This window comes from Budorcas taxicolor, chromosome 5, assembly GCF_023091745.1.
Source record: "Budorcas taxicolor isolate Tak-1 chromosome 5, Takin1.1, whole genome shotgun sequence".
Classification (NCBI taxonomy): domain Eukaryota; kingdom Metazoa; phylum Chordata; class Mammalia; order Artiodactyla; family Bovidae; genus Budorcas; species Budorcas taxicolor.
The window spans coordinates 88,780,983-88,797,823 of NC_068914.1; the positions used below are offsets into that span (position 1 = coordinate 88,780,983).

General features: G+C 39.2%; 1 pseudogene; it reads left to right on the forward strand.

Annotated features, from left to right (window-relative positions):
* Window positions 1–809: 809 nt before the first annotated feature.
* Window positions 810–915, forward strand: LOC128049061 (uncharacterized; annotated as a pseudogene).
* The last annotated feature ends 15,926 nt before the right edge of the window (window positions 916–16,841 follow it).

Consider the following 16,841-nt stretch of genomic DNA (forward strand, 5'->3'; position numbering starts at 1 on the left):
CCTTTGTCTCTGTCATTTGTCATAAGGATGAAAAACCATGAGAAGAAAATCTCTATTTGTCTTGTTTTATATACTGAGAACTTTTGTAACAAGTGAGAATATTCCCTCTGGTTTCTGCCACTTGGGTGATGCAGGTTGTCTGTCAGGCTTGTATTAGCAGCTAGCCAGCCAGCTAGAAGTCTAAGACATGAAGTTACAGGCAAGCTTCTTTTTGTTGAACCAGGCCAGCTGTCAGGGGAGTTTATCTTAATAAAGTCATAACGGGCCTTTATCGCTTCTACACGATTAGGAGGGGAAGATCAGAGAACAAATGTCAAGAACTACAGATGGCACTCAGCCACTGTAAAACTTATGTAAATACTGATAGCCAGGAAACTGCTTTAACAGAGGTCCAGAACATTTATAAAAAAAGCTTGATTTATTGTCCCTTACTCTGTAAGCAGAACCTACCAGGTCCAGACCTTTGTGTATTTGGGGATGGCACTTCACACACAAAAAATACTTAACTAATCTTCCTACCATTAAAAAAAAAGAAAAATAGCAATTATCCTGGATTTCTGCTAACAAGACAAATATGTCCTGACTTCCTTCTTAGATAAAATCTACAATTCCTAATCCCTTGAAATATTGATTTTATATCTTTGAAATGTAGGCATTCAAAAAGATAACTGTTGGCTAAAGAAACCTTAGGACTGGAAAGAAACAAACAGAGAGGTTTAAAAAGCAAAATGCTATTTAATATTTCTGTAACTCTGGTGCCATAAACTCCTTTGCCAGGTCCCCGACAAGATATCTGTTAAAGACAAGTAATACTCTGGTTTCTCTTCCTATCATATAAATCTTTTGCTTTTTACTAAAGATTTCTGTGGAGAAGAATAATTCTGAGATCAACAGGGAGATGATATATGTATAATTATGGCTGCTTTGCATTGCTGTGAAACAGAAACCAACACAACGTTGTAAAGCAGTTTTCCCCCAATTAAAAATAAATTTTGAAAAAGACAAGTAAAAATCTTAAAAAGTCTTCCCATAAATATTGGTAAAAGGCTTCTGCCATCTGAGTGGGTAAACTTAGCTTGTTCCATCTGCCAGAAACAGCATTTGTATCCAACTGCTGGATGGCATCACCAACTCAATGGACATGAGTTTGAGTGAACTCCGGGAGTTGGTGATGGACAGGGAGGCCTGGTGTGCTGTGATTCATGGGGTCACAAAGATTCGGACACGACTGAGCGACTGAACTGAACTGAACTGAACTGATTCTTACTTATCTAGAGAAAGAAATGGGAACTCATTCTATATTCTTGCTGGGAGAACTCTAAGGACAGAGGAGTCAAGCGGGCTACAGTCCATGGCATTGCAAAGCCAGACACAACTTAGCGACTGAAAAACAACAACAAATTCTTGCTTAATATTTATAACAATATAACTGTTCTCTTCAATATCTTTAAAAACTATTCTAAGTTCGGCCCAAGGTGCTGAACGTTCCAAGGGAATGTTTTAGGATTTTTAATCCCTTAAAGGTAGTTCACTTCCTGCCCTAGGAATTTGCTGCTACTGCTAAGTCGCTTCAGTCGTGTCCAACTCTGTGCGACCCAATAGATGGCAGCCCACCAGGCTCCCCCATCCCTGGGATTCTCCAGGCAAGAACACTGGAGTGGGTTGCCATACCAGTTGATAATTGTCTAAATGAATATTCTTATGTTTCAAAATTAGTTCTCATGAGTTTACACTATTCTGGGCCTCTGCCCGGTGATTTTTATCAGGAGTTTTGTGTTTTTGAAAGAAGAGGGGAGTCTATGTACAGATGTTCCTTGATTTACTGTGGGATAACATTCTGATACTGGACTTCCCTGAAGGTAAAGTAAGAATCTGCCCACAACAAGGGAGACCCAGATTCAATCCCTGGGTAGGGAAGATACCCTGGAGAAGGAAATGGCAATCCACTTCAGTAATCTTGCCTGGAGAATTCTGTGGACAGAGGAGCCTGACAGGCTACAGTCCATGGGTTCACAAAAAGTCAGACTTAAAGCCATCATAAATTAGAAATAAAGTAAAAAATGCATTTTATATACCTAACCTACCAAACATCATAGTTCTGATCAGCATACCTTAAACTTTCCTAGGACGCATACATTAGCCTACAGTCAGGCAAAATCATCTGACACAAAACCTATTTTAGAATAAAGTGTTGAAATATCTCATGTAATATATTGAATACACTCCCAAAGATGGAAAACAGAATGGCAGTCTGGGTATAAAATAGTTATAAGTATATTGGTTGTTTACATTCATAAACAAAAAATGTCACTAGTCTGGGACAAGATCACATTTCAAACTCCAAGTATATTCTCTACTCAATGCATTCCACTTCCACACCATTGTAAAGTTGAAAAACCTTAAGCCATTGTGAAGTTGGGGACTTTCTGTATTGTAATAGCAAATTCAGACACAGGGTTTGCCATGTTCCAGGCATTACGCTAAAAAGCTTAATATGTATTAAATCACTTCCTCCCCTTGAAAAAGGTACTGTGAACATCCCCATTTTACAGATGAGGAAACAGAAACCCACTGAAGTTCACAACTTGCCCATGGCTCCTCTGGGAGTAAGTAAAAGGCCACCCTGCTCATGCACTGCCATTTCTGTAAGCTCTACCCAATTTTTCAGTAAAACTGCCTAGTCACCCTGCTTATTTAACTTATATGCAGAGTACATCATGAGAAATGCTGGACTGGAAGAAACACAAGCTGGAATCAAGATTGCCGGGAGAAATATCAATAAACTCAGATATGCAGATGACACCACCCTTATGGCAGAAAGTGAAGAGGAACTAAAAAGCCTCTTGATGAAAGTGAAAGAGGAGAGTGAAAAAGTTGGCTTAAAGCTCAACATTCAGAAAACGAAGACCATGGCATCTGGTCCCATCACTTCATGGGAAATAGATGGGGAAACAGTGGAAACAGTGTCAGACTTTAATTTTTTGGGCTCCAAAATCACTGCAGATGGTGATTGCAGCCATGAAATTAAAAGACGCTTACTCCTTGGAAGAAAAGTTATGACCAACCTAGATAGCATATTCAAAAGCAGAGACATTACTTTGCCGACTACGGTCCGTCTAGTCAAGGCTATGGTTTTTCCAGTAGTCATGTAGGGGTGTGAGAATTGGACTGTGAAGAAGGCTGAGTGCTGAAGAATTGATGCTTTTGAACTGTGGTGTTGGAGAAGACTTTTGTGAGTCCCTTGGACTGCAAGGAGATCCAACCAGTCCATTCTAAAGGAGATCAGCCCTGGGATTTCTTTGGAAGGAACGATGCTAAAGCTGAAACTCCAGTACTTTGGCCACCTCATGTGAAGAGTTGACTTATTGGAAAAGACTCTGATGCTGGGAGAGATTGGGGGCAGGAGGAGAAGGGGATGACAGAGAATGAGATGGCTGGATGGCATCACTGAGTCGATGGACGTGAATCTGAGTGAACTCTGGGAGTTCGTGATGGACAGGGAGGCCTGGCATGCTGCAATTCATGGGGTCGCAAAGAGTTGGACACGACTGAGTGACTGAACTGAACTGAACTGAAGGGCCCATCAGAATCTCTCTAATAGGCAGTTCATCTGAAAGCAGTTGGGATCTGTGGGAAATGGAAGGACAGGCTTGTTGTCAAAATGCTCTATCATCTTTCCTTTTATTGTTGCTGTACATTTAGCATTCCATTTAAGTGGTTATACTAAGTTCCATAGAAGGAGACACCTACCTGTATTTTTGTTTGTAGGTTCTGTTGTGTGCAAGAAGCTGGCAGGGCAGATAATCAAACCCTGTGTTCATTGTGCTCATTGTTAATAGGGGAATTCCCTGGATCCAGGCGAAGAATAGCTCCAGGGGGAAGTCACAGTTCCCAGGAGCCACCAAATGCTTTCTTCCTCATCAAGAATGAGCCTCTCCAAAGAAACACAGGAAACTGAGTATGCAAATTCTTGAAAGTATACCCTTGTCTGGAGTGAATCACTACTTGCTTAATTCAGTTCTTAATTAAGAAAACAGCTGTATAAGGACTGGGGGAAACGAGGGACCGGGGTGGTGGCGATGGAAATGGTGCTGGAAAGAAGTGGGCAGGATAAATAACTGTCAAGTGAACTGTATTAATTCCATCTGTAGGTTTTTGTGTTTTTTAAAAATTTTTGTTGTTTGGATTTGGGGGAGTTTTGGGTTTTGGTTTCATTTTGGTTTGTTTTTTGGCAGATCTTTCTCTTTAATTCTACAAGCTGAGATAGACCAGGTAGACGACAGACCTTCTGATCTTAGTTAAAGTTTCCAGTTATTTGTTACTCACTTGGTGGCTGTTGAACTCAGAAAGTTCCTCTTCCTCTTTCTGAGAAAGGTGAGTATTTGGCATTTTTATAAGTTTGCACACAAACAGAAAAAATCAGGACTCTAAATTTCTGAAGCAGCTGGGTTTTGGCTTTGTGTCTGGGAGAGAGTTTCTTTATCCAGGAGAGTTAGTTTTGATCGTTCTAGGCAACGAGGCTTACCATGAATGCTCCTCTCTCTTCAGCAGCCACAGGTCTGCTTGTTGCCTGGCATGTGCACCCTCCCCTCGCTTTAGCCACCCTGTGTGGACACGGGAGATTAATTAAACCCTGTGCTATTCCTTCTCTCTGAAGAGTTCTAGGAGACTCTAATTGAGAGGATGTTTTGATGTTGAAGTGAGAAAATTTGTTTAAGTTCTAGTCATTCTGGAGCAGCACCCTGAGGCATCTTGCCACAAATTAGAATCCTTGAATTATGGGAGGCAACAACTTAAATTCAAATCTTTTTCTTACATGTGTGATCTCTCAAGGAAAATGTTCCTAGTCCACCACTTTTAGGTAAAACTGACCATGTCATTACATCTGCGTGATTGATAAAAGATGCTTATCTGAGAATACACAAGAAAATACTTCTGAGATACTTAGAAATTGAGAACTTGTCTGTCAGCCTTCAGGAAAGCCCAAACCTCATTGCCTTTGTTCCAGATAAACTTCCTGTGGGATTTTGTGTGCTGGGGAAGGGTATGTGCTTCAAGGAAGACAAAGAGTTAGTGTGCAGGGTGTGGATGAGGCTGGGAATGATATTCCTGTTCCCTGTGTCATGTCTGTGTCACCTTCCACCTGCATCTTGCTTCTAAAATTTTTGTTCTTTTGCAAGTAAGGTGATCCAAGCAGAGGCATAGTAGGTCTCAGGAGAAAAGTTGCTATGAAGCTAGCAGTTGGAAAAGGGCAGTGTCTAAATTTGTTGGATGATATTTCAAGACTGAAATGAAGCTATTACTCTGTTTCTTTATGTACCACCTGCAGAATTACTAGAAGTGATTTTTAAAAGGAAGATTTTTCTATACTCCACTCCAAAGCTACCATTAAGCCCTGAGAGTCTGCTGCCTTAACAAGCACCCCATGATTTTTCAAATATTAACTGTAAATCTTAGAGCTCTGCAGAGTATTTGATAGATTGAAAGGATATATCCATGTGCACATTTCTCTCTTTTTAAACAAATTACTTCCACATTGAGAGTAATGGCCAGGCTGCAAAGAGACTCTCTGCCTGCTTCATTTATCCCTGGAAAGGACCCTGTGGCTTGACCATGGTTAATTAGATTTTAGTTAGACTTGGATACAAGACTGTTGATCATTTTATATGATCGACTTTCTTAAAATTTCAAGTTAAGAAACAAAGCAACTGTAGTTAGTCCATAATGAGTACTCATATACCAGGGGACTGAATACACCAATGGGCCTTGTATCAGGAGCAGAGAGAGAGACCGCGAAGACAAGTTGAGCCTCTACCACTGACAGCTTTCTCCTGTCCAGGTACCTACAATTGGATAGGTTTTGGCAAAAGGTTTGTCCCAGTTTCTCTTGGTAAACCAGGTTTGGTTGTTATATTAGTCATACATTGCCATACCTAGTTACAAACATTTTTTTTCTTGTGTTTAGGACATTAAACATGTACTCTTAGCAAATTTAAACATGCAATAAGAGTATTGTTAACTTTGGTCATTGTGCTGTATGTCACATCCCCATGACTTGTTTTGTAACTGGAAGTTGGTATCTTTGGACCCCCTTCACCTATTTCTCCCACTCCCCAACCCCTTCCCCCACTTCTGGCAACCATTCATCTGTTCTCCAAACCTATAAGCTTGGTTTTCTTTCCTGTTGTTAGTTTATTTAGGCCATGTCGGTCTTTGTTGTGGCCCTGGGATCTTCGATCTTCACTGGGGCATGTGGGATCTTTAGCTGCAACATTTGGAATCTTTTTTTATTTTATTGAGTCATATGAGATCTAGTTTCCTGACCAAGGATTGAACCTGGACCCTTGCAGTGGAATCGTGGACTCTTAACCACTGGACCACCAGGGAAATCCCTGTTGGTTCATAAAGTATTTGTCTTTCTCTGACTAGTTTCACTTAACATAATGCCCTCAGTTCCGTTCAGTTCAGTTGCCCAGTTGTGTCTGACTGTTTGTGATCCCATGAATCGCAGCACGCCAGGCCTCCCTGTCCATCACCAACTCCCTGAGTTTCCCAAACTCATGTCTGTTGAGTCAGTGATGCAATCCAACCATCTCATCCTCTGTTGTCCCCTTCTCCTCCTGCCCTCAATCTTTCCCAGCATCCCAGTCTTTGCCAATGAGTCAGCTCTTTGCATCATGTGGCCTAAGTATTGGAATTTCAGCTTCAACATCAGTCCTTCCAATGAACACCCAGGATTGATCTCCTTAAGGATGGACTGGTTAGATCACCCTGCAGTCCAAGGGACTCTCAAGAGTCTTCTCCAACACCACAGTTCAAAAGCATCAATTCTTTGGCACTCAGCCTTCTTTATAGTCCAACTCTCACATTTATACATGACCACTGGAAAAACCATATCCTTAACTAGACGGACCTTTGTTGGCAAAGTAATGTCTCTGTTTTTGAATATGTTGTCTAGGTTGGTCATAACTTTCCTTCCAGGGAGTAAGTGTCTTTTAATTTCATGGCTGCAATCACCATCTGCAGTGATTTTGGAGCCCAGAAAAATAAAGTCAGCCACTGTTTTCACCATTTCCCCACCTATTTCCCATGAAGTGATGGGGCCAGATGCCATGATCTTAGTTTTCTGAATGTTGAGCTTTAAGCCAACTTTTTCACTCTCCTCTTTCACTTTCATCAAGAGGCTCTTTAGTTTTTCTTCACTTTCTGCCATAAGGGTGGTGTCATCTGCATATGTGAGGTTATTAATGTTTCTCCCGGCAGTCTTAATTCCAGCTTGTGCTTCCTCCAGCCCAGCGTTTCTCATGATGTACTCTGCATATAAGTTAAATAAACAGGGTGACAATATACAGCCTTGACGTACTCCTTTTCCTATTTGGAACCAGTCTGTTGTTCCATGTCCAGTTCTAAGTGTTGTTTCCTGACCTGCATACAGGTTTCTCAAGAGGCAGGTCAGGTGGTCTGGTATTCCCATCTCTTGAAGAATTGTCCACAGTGGATTGTGATCCACACAGTCAAAGGCTTGGGCATAGTCAATAAAGCAGAAATAGATGTTTTTTTAAGAACTCTCTTGCTTTTTCCATGATCCAGTGGATGTCGGCAGTTTGATCTCTGGTTCCTCTGCCTTTTCTAAAACCAGCTTGAACATCTGGAAGTTCAGTATGTGAACTGACTGTTCACATATTGCTGAAGCCTGGCTTGGAGTGTTTTGAGCATTACTTTACTAGCGTGTGAGATGAGACCAGTTGTGCGATAGTTTGAGCATTCTTTGGCATTGCCTTTCTTTGGGACTGGAATGAAAACGGACCTTTTCCAGTCCTGTGGCCACTGCTAAGTTTTCCAAATTGGCTGGCATATTGAGTGCAGCACTTTCACAGCATCATCTTTCAGGATTTGAAAGAGCTCAACTGGAATTGCATCACCTCCACTAGCGTTGTTTGTAGTGATGCTTCCTAAGGCCCACTTGACTTCGCATTCCAGGATGTCTGTCTCTAGGTGAGTGATCACACCATTGTGATTATCTGGGTCATAAAGATCTTTTTTGTACAGTTCTTCTGTGTATTCTTGCCACCTCTTCTTAATATCTTCTGCTTCTGTTAGATCCCTACCATTTCTGTCCTTTATTGAGCCCATCTTTGCATAAAATGTTCCCCTGGTATCTCTAATTTTCTTGAAGAGATCTCTAGTCTTTCCCATTATATTGTTTTCCTCTATTTCTCTGCATTGATCACTGAGGAAGGCTTTCATATCTCTCCTTGCTATTTTTGGAACTCTGCATTCAAATGGGTATATCTTTCCTTTTCTCCTTTGCTTTTTTGCTTTCCTTCTTTTCACAGATATTTGTAAGTCCTCCTCAGACAGCCATTTAGACTTTTTGCATTTCTTTTTCTTGAGGATGGTCTTGATTCCTGTCTCCCGTACAATGTCATGAACCTCCGTCCATGGTACATCTTATCTTTCCATTCATCCATTGATAGATACATAGATTGTTTCCACACCTTGGCTATTATAAATAATGTTGCAATGAAAATGGGATTTCAAATTAGCAAGTTTTTCAGATAAATATCCAGCAGTAGGATTGCTCAATCATATGGTAGTTGTATTTTAAATTTTTTGAGGAACTCCATACTGTTTTCCATAGTGACTATACTAATTTATATTCCCACCAACAGTGCACAAGTGTTTCCTTTTCTTCATATTCTGGTCTCTCTCTCTCTCTCTCTCTTTTTTTTTTCTCCTGCCACAATGTACAGCTTGCAGGATCTTAGTTCCCTGACTTTGAATTGAATATGGGCCATGACTGTAAATGCATCAAGTCTAAACTGGCAAGAGTTGTCATCTTTGTCTTGTTCATCATCTTAGGGGGAAAGCTTTCAGTGTTTCATCATTTAAGAGGATGGTGGCTGTGGAATTGTCACCTATGATTTTTTATGTTGAGGTACACTGTTTCCTCTATACCCACAATGGAAATTTTTATCATAAAGGATGTTTAATTTTATTTATCAAATTCTTCTTCTGCATCAATTGAAATGATCATGTTTTTTACCCTTCATTTTGTTAATGTGGTATATCACAATTGATTTTTTGTATATTGAACCATTCTTACATCCTTATACTAAGGATTGTGGATTATGTACCTTTTAATGTGTTGCTGAATTCAGTTTGCTAATATTTTGTTGAGGATATTTGCTCTATATTTATCAGGGATTTTGGCCTGTAATTTCCTTTTCTTGTGGTGTACTTGTTTGGTTTTGGTATGAGGGTAATGCTGGCCTCATAAAATGAGTTTGGAAGTGTTTCTTCCTCTTCTACATTTGGAAGAGTTTGAGAAAGACTGTTATTAGTTCCATTTTGAATGCTTGGTAGAATTCACCAGTGAGGGTTCCTGGTCTTAGGCTTTTGTTCATTGGGAAGCTTTTTGATTACATTCAATCTCCTTACTTCCCAGGTAGCGCTAATGGTTAAGAACCCACTTGTCAATGTAGAAGACTTAAGGGATGTAGGTTCAATCCCTGGGTTGGAAAGATCCCCTAGAGGAGGGTGTGGCAACCCACTCCAGTATTCTTTTTTTAAAAATATAAATTTATTTATTTTAAGTGAAGGCTAATCACCTTACAATATTGTATTGGTTGTGCCATACATTGACATGAATCCACCACAGGTCTACATGTGTTCCCCATCAGGAACCCCCCTCCCACCTTCCTCCCCATCTCATCCCTCTGGCTCATCCCAGTGAACCAGCTCCGAGCATCCTGTATCATGCATTGAACCTGGACTGGTGATTAGTTTCATGTATGATAATATACATGTTTCAATGCCATTCTCCCAACTCATCCCACCCTCTCCCTCTCCCACAGAATCCAAAAGACTGTTCTATACATCTGTGCCTCTTTTGCTATCTCGCATACAGGGTTATTGTTACCATCTTTCTAAATTCCATATATTTGCCTTAGTATACTGTATTGGTGTTTTTCTTTCTGGGTTACTTCACTCTGTATAATAAGCTCCAGTTTCATCCATCTCATTAGAACTGAATCAAATGTATTCTTTTTAATGGCTGAGTAATACTCCATTGTGTATATGTAGCAATGCTTTCTTATCCATTCATCTGCTGATGGACATCTAGGTTGTTTCCATGTCCTGGCTATTATAAACAGTGCTGCAATGAACATTGGGGTACATGTGTCTCTTTCAATTCTGGTTTCCACGGCGTGTATGCCCAGCAGTGGGATTGCTGGGTCGTATGGTAATAATATTTCTAGTTTTTTAAGGAATCGCCACACTGTTCTCCACATGGCTGTACTAATTTGTATTCCTCCCAACCGTGTAAGAGGGTTCCCTTTTCTCCACACCCTCTCCAGCATTTGTTGCTTGTAGACTTTTGGATAGCAGCCATTCTGACTGGTGTGAAATGGTACCTCATTGTGGTTTTAATTTGCATTTCTCTGATAGTGAGTGATGTTGAGCATCTTTTCATGTGTTCATTAGCCATCTGTATGTCTTCTTTGGAGAAATGTCTGTTTAGTTCTTTGGCCCATTTTTTCGTTAGCCATCTGTATGTCTTCTTTGGAGAAATGTCTGTTTAGTTCTTTGGCCCATTTTTTGATTGTCGTTTATTTTTCTGCACGAGTTGCTTGTATATTTTGAGATTAATTCTTTGTGTGTTCCTTCATTTGCTATTATTTTCTCCCATTCCGAAGGCTGTCTTTTCACCTTGCTTATAGTTTCCTTTGTTGTGCAGAAGCTTTTTATTTCAATTAGGTCCCATTTGTTTATTTTTGCTTTTATTTCCAAAATTCTGGAAGGTGGGTCATAGAGGATCCTGCTGTGATTTATGTTGGAGAGTGTTTTACCTATGTTCTCCTCTAGGAGTTTTATAGTTTCTGGTCCTACATTTAGATCTTTAATCCATTTTGAGTTTATTTTTGTGTATGGTGTTAGAAAGTGTTCTAGTTTCATTCTTTTACAAGTGGTTGACCAGTTTTCCCAGCACCACTTGGTAAAGAGATTGTCTTTAATCCATTGTATATTCTTGCCTCCTTTGTCAAAGATAAGGTGTCCATAGGTGCGTGGATTTATCTCTGGGCTCTCTATTTTGTTCCATTGATCTATATTTCTGTCTTTGTGCAAGTACCATACTTTCTTGATGACTGTGGCTTTGTAGTAGAGTCTGAAGTCAGGCAGGTTGATTCCTCCAGTTCCATTCTTCTTTCTCAAGATTGCTTTGGCTATTTGAGCTTTTTTGTATTTCCATACAAATTGTGAAATTATTTGTTCTAGCTCTCTGAAAAATACCACTGGTAGCGTGATAGGGATTGCATTGAATTTACAGATTGCTTTGAGTAGTATACTCATTTTCACTATATTGATTCTTCCAAGCCATGAGCGTGGTGTATTTCTCCATCTATTAGTGTCCTCTTTGATTTCTTTCACCAGTGTTTTATAGTTTTCTATATATAGGTCTTCTGTTTCTTTAGGTAGATATATTCCTAAGTATTCTTTTCGTTGCAATGGTGAATGGAATTGTTTCCTTAATTTCTCTTTCTATTTTTTCATTATTAGTGTATAGGGATGGAAGAAATTTCTGTGTGTTGACTTTATATTCTGAAACTTTACTATATTCATTGATTAGCTCTAGTAATTTTCTGGTGGAGTCTTTAGGGTTTTCTATGTAGAGGACCATGTCATCTGCAAACAGTGAGAGTTTTACTTCTTCTTATCCAATTTGGATTCCTTTTATTTCTTTTTCTGCTCTGATTGCTGTGGCCAAAACTTCCAGAACTATGTTGAATGTAGTGGTGAGATTGGGCACCCTTGTCTTGTTCCTGACTTTAGGGGAAATGCTTTCAATTTTTCACCATTGAGTATAATGTTTGCTGTGGGTTTGTCACATATAGCTTTTATTATGTTGAGGTACGTTCCTTCTAGTCCTGCTTTCTGGAGGATTTTTATCATAAATGGATGTTGAATTTGGTCAAAGGCTTTCTCTGCATCTGTTGAGATAATCATATGGTTTTTATTTTTCAATTTGTTAATGTGGTGAATTACATTGATTGATTTGTGGATATTGAAGAATCCTTGCATCCCTGGGATAAAGCCCACTTGGTCATGGTGTATGATCTTTTTAATGTGTTGTTGGATTCTGATTGCTAGAATTTTGTTAAGGATTTTTGCATTTATGTTCATCAGTGATATTGGCTGTAGTTTTCTTTTTCTGTGGCATCTTTGTCAGGTTCTGGTATTAGGGTGATGGTGGCCTCATAGAATGAGTTTGGAAGTTTACCTTCCTTTGCAATTTTCTGGAAGAGTTTGAGTAGGATAGGTGTTAGCTCTTCTCTAAATTTTTAGTAGAATTCAGCTGAAGCCGTCTGGACCTGGGCTTTTGTTTGCTGGAAGATTTCTGATTACAGTTTCAATTTCTGTGCTTGTGATGGGTCTCCTAAGATTTTCTATTTCTTCCTGGTTCAGTTTTGGAAGGTTGTACTCTTCTAAGAATTTGTCCATTTCTTCCATGTTGTCCATTTTATTAGCATATAGTTGCTGATAGTAGTCTCTTATGATCCTTTGTATTTCTGTGTTGTCTGTTGTGATCTCTCCATTTTCATTTCTAATTTTATTGATTTGATTTTTCTCCCTTTGTTTCTTGATGAGTCAGGCTAATGGTTTGTCAATTTTATTTATCTTCTCAAAGAACCAGCTCTTGGCTTTGTTGATTTTTGCTATGGTGTCTTTTGTTTCTTTTGCATTTATTTCTGCCCTAGTTTTTCACATTTCTTTCCTTCTACTAACCCTGGGGTTCTTCATTTATTCCTTTTCAAGTTGCTTTAGGTGTAGAGTTTAGGTTATTTATTTGACTTTTTTCTCATTTCTTGAGGTATGCCTGTATTGCTATGAACCTTCCCCTTAGCACTGCTTTTACAGTGTCCCACAGGTTTTGGGTTGTTGTATTTTCATTTTTACTCATTTCTATGCATATTTTGATTTTTTTTAATTTCTTCTGTGATTTGTTGGTTATTCAGCAGTGTGTTGTTCAGCCTCTCTATGTTGGAATTTTTAATAGTTTTTCTCCTGTAGCTGAGATCTAATCTTACTGCATTGTGGTCAGAAAAGATGCTTGGAATGATTTTAGTTTTTTTGAATTTACCAAGGCTAGATTTATGGCCCAAGATGTGATCTATCCTGGAGAAGGTTCCGTGTGCACTTAAGAAAAAGGTGAAATTCATTGTTTTGGGGTGAAATGTCCTACAGATATCAATTAGGTCCAACTGGTCTATTGTATCATTTACAGTTTGTGTTTCCTTGTTAATTTTCTGTTTAGTAGATCTGTCCATAGGTGTGAGTGGGATATTAAAGTCTCCCACTATTATTATGTTATTGTTAATTTCTATTATTGTGTTACTGTTAATTTCCCCTTTCATACTTTTTAGCATTTGTCTTACATATTGTGGTGCTCCTATGTTGGGTGCATATATATTTATAATTGTTATATCTTCTTCTTGGATGGATCCTTTGATCATTATGTAGTGGCCTTCTTTGTCTCTTTTCACAGCCTTTGTTTTAAAGTCTATTTTATCTGATATGAGTATTGCTACTCCAGCTTTCTTTTGGTCTTTATTTGCATGGAATATCTTTTTCCAGCCCTTCACTTTCAGTCTGTATGTGTCCCTTGTTTTGAGGTGGGTCTCTTGTAGACAACATATACAGGGGTCTTGTTTTTGTATCCATTCAGCCAGTCTTTTTGTCTTTTGGTTGGGGCATTCAACCCATTTACATTTAAGGTAATTATTGATAAGTGTGATTCTGTTGCCATTTACTTTATTGTTTTGGGTTCTTGTTTATACACCCTTTCTGTGTTTCCTGTCTAGAGATCCTTTAGCATTTGTTGGAGAGCTGGTTTGGTGGTGCTGAATCCTGTCAGCTTTTGCTTGTCTGTAAAGCTTTTGATTTCTCCTTCATATTTGAATGAAATCTTTGCTGGGTACAGTAATCTGGGCTGTAGGTTATTTTCTTTCATCACTTTAAGTATGTCCTGCCATTCCCTCCTGGCCTGAAGAGTTTCTATGGAAAGATCAGCTGTTATCCTTATGGGAATCCCCTTGTGTGTTATTTGTTGCTTTTCCCTTGCTACTTTTAATGTTTGTTCTTTGGGCTTGATCTTTGTTAATTTGATTAATATGTGTCTTGGGGTGTTTCACCTTGGGTTTATCCTGTTTGGGGCTCTCTGGGTTTCTTGGACTTGGGTGATTATTTCCTTCCCCATTTTAGGGAAGTTTTCAACTATTATCTCCTCAAGTATTTTCTCATGGTCTTTCATTTTGTCTTCTTCTGTGATTCCTATGATTCGAATGTTGGGGCATTTAACATTGTCCCAGTGGTCTCTGAGATTGTCCTCATTTCTTTTAATTCGTTTTTCTTTTTTCCACTCTGTTTCATTTATTTCTATCATTCTATCTTCTACGTCACTTATCCTATCTTCTGCCTCTGTTATTCTACTGTTGGTTCCCTCCAGAGTATTTTTGATCTCATTTGTTGCACTATTCCTTATAAACTCTTTTTTATTTCTTCTAGGTCCTTGTTAAACCTTTCTTGCATCTTCTCATTCCTTGTCTCCAGGCTATTTATCTGTAATTCCATTTCGTTTTCAAGATTTTGGATCATTTTCACTATCATTATTTGGAATTCTTTATCAGGTAGGTTCCCAATCTCTCCCTCTTTTGTCTGGCTTGGTGGGCATTTATCCTGTTCCTTTACCTGCTGGGTATTTCTCTGCCTTTTCTTCTTGTTTATATTGCTGTGTTTGGGGTGGCCTTTCTGTATTCTGGCAGTTTGTGGAGTTCTCTTTATTGTGGAGGTTCCTAGCTGTGGGTGGGGTTGGACGGGTGGCTTGTCAAGGTTTCCTGGTTAGGGAAGCTTGTGTCGGTGTTCTGGTGGGTGGAGCTGGATTTCTTCTCTCTGGAGTGCAGTGAAGTGTCCAGTAATGAGTTATGAGATGTCAATGGGTTTGGTGTGACTTTGGGGAGCCTGTATATTGAAGCTCAGGGCTATGTTCCTGTGTTGCTGGAGAATTTGCATGGTATGTCTTGCTCTGGAACTTGTTGGCCCTTGGGTGGTGCTTGGTTTCAGTGCAGGTATGGAGGCGTTTGATGAGCTCCTGTCGATTAATGTTCCCAGGAGTCAGGAGTTCTCTGGTGTTCTCAGGATTTAGACTTAAGCCTCCTGCCCCTAGTTCTCAGTCTTGTTCTTACAGCAGCCTCAAGACTTCTCCATATCAATACAGCACCGATGATAAAACATCTAGGTTAAAGATGAAAAATTTCTCCACAGTTAGGGACACCAGAGAGGTTCACAGAACTACATGGAGAAGAGATTAGGGAGGAGGGAGATAGAAGTGACCAGGAGGAGAAGAGAGGTAATCAAAAGGGGTGAGAGCAAGCTAGCCAGTAATCACTTCCTTTTGTGCTCTCCACAGTCTGGAGTCCTCAGAGATGTTCACAGAGTTACATAGAGAAGAGAAGAGGGAGGAAGGAGACACAGGTGGTCAGGAGGATAAAGGGGGGGAATCAAAAGGAGAGAGACAGATCCAGCCAGTAATCAGTTCCCTACGTGTTCTCCACAGTCCAGAACATGCAAAGAGATTCGCAGAGTTGGGTAGAAAAGAGAAGGGGGAGGGAGGAGACAGAGGCAACCTGGTGGAGAAAAAGGAGAGTCCAAAGGGGGAGAGCAGTCACGCCATTAATCTCGTTCCCAAGTACAAATGGGTACTGAAGATTGGGTTCTTAAAGGTACAAAATTGATAACAAATACCAAAAAGCAAAGATTAAAAATCTAGAGTAGAGGTTGGATTTTCAAAAATACAATATTAAAGAAAAAAAAAGTCACAAAAATTATAAAATATATATATATGAAGTTTACTTTAAAAAATAGTGTATTCTTAGGCAAAGATTGGCTGAATGGATACAAAAACAAGACCCCTATATATGCTGCCTACAAGAGACACACCTCAAAACAAGGGAAACATACAGACTGAAAGTGAAGGGCTGGAAAAAGATATTCCACGCAGAGACCAAATGAAAGCAGAAGTAGCAATACTCATATCCAATAAATAGACTTTAAAACAGAGACTGTGAACAGAGACAAAGAAGGCCAGTACATAATGATCAAAGGATCCATCCAAGAAGAAGATATAAAAATTATAAATATATATGCACCCAACATAGGAGCACCACAATATAAAACAAATGCTAACAAGTATGAAAGGGGAAATTAACAAAAACACAATAATAGTTGGAGACTTTAATACCCCACTCACACCTATGGACAGATCAACTAAACAGAAAATTAACAAGGAAACACAAACTGTAAATGATACAATAGACCAGTTAGATCTAATTGATATTTATAGGACATTTCACCCCAAAACAATGAATTTCACCTTTTTCTCAAGTGCTCACGAAACCTTCTCCAGGGTAGATCACATTCTGGGCCATAAATCTAACCTTGATAAATTCAAAAAAATTGAGATCATTCCAAGCATTTTTTCTGACCACAATGCATTAAGATTAGAGCTCAGCTACAGGAGAAAAACTATTAAAAATTCCAACTTTTTGAGGCTGAACAACATGCTTCTGAATAACCAACAAATCACAGAAAAAATAAAAAAAGAAATCAAAATATGCATAGAAACTAATGAAAATGAAAACACAACAACCCAAAACCTGTGGGACACTATAAAAGCAGTGCTAAGAGGAAAGTTCATAGCAATACAAGCATACCTCAAGAAACAAGAAAAAAGTCAAAGAAGTATCCTAACATTACACCTAAAGCAACTAAAAAAGAAAGAA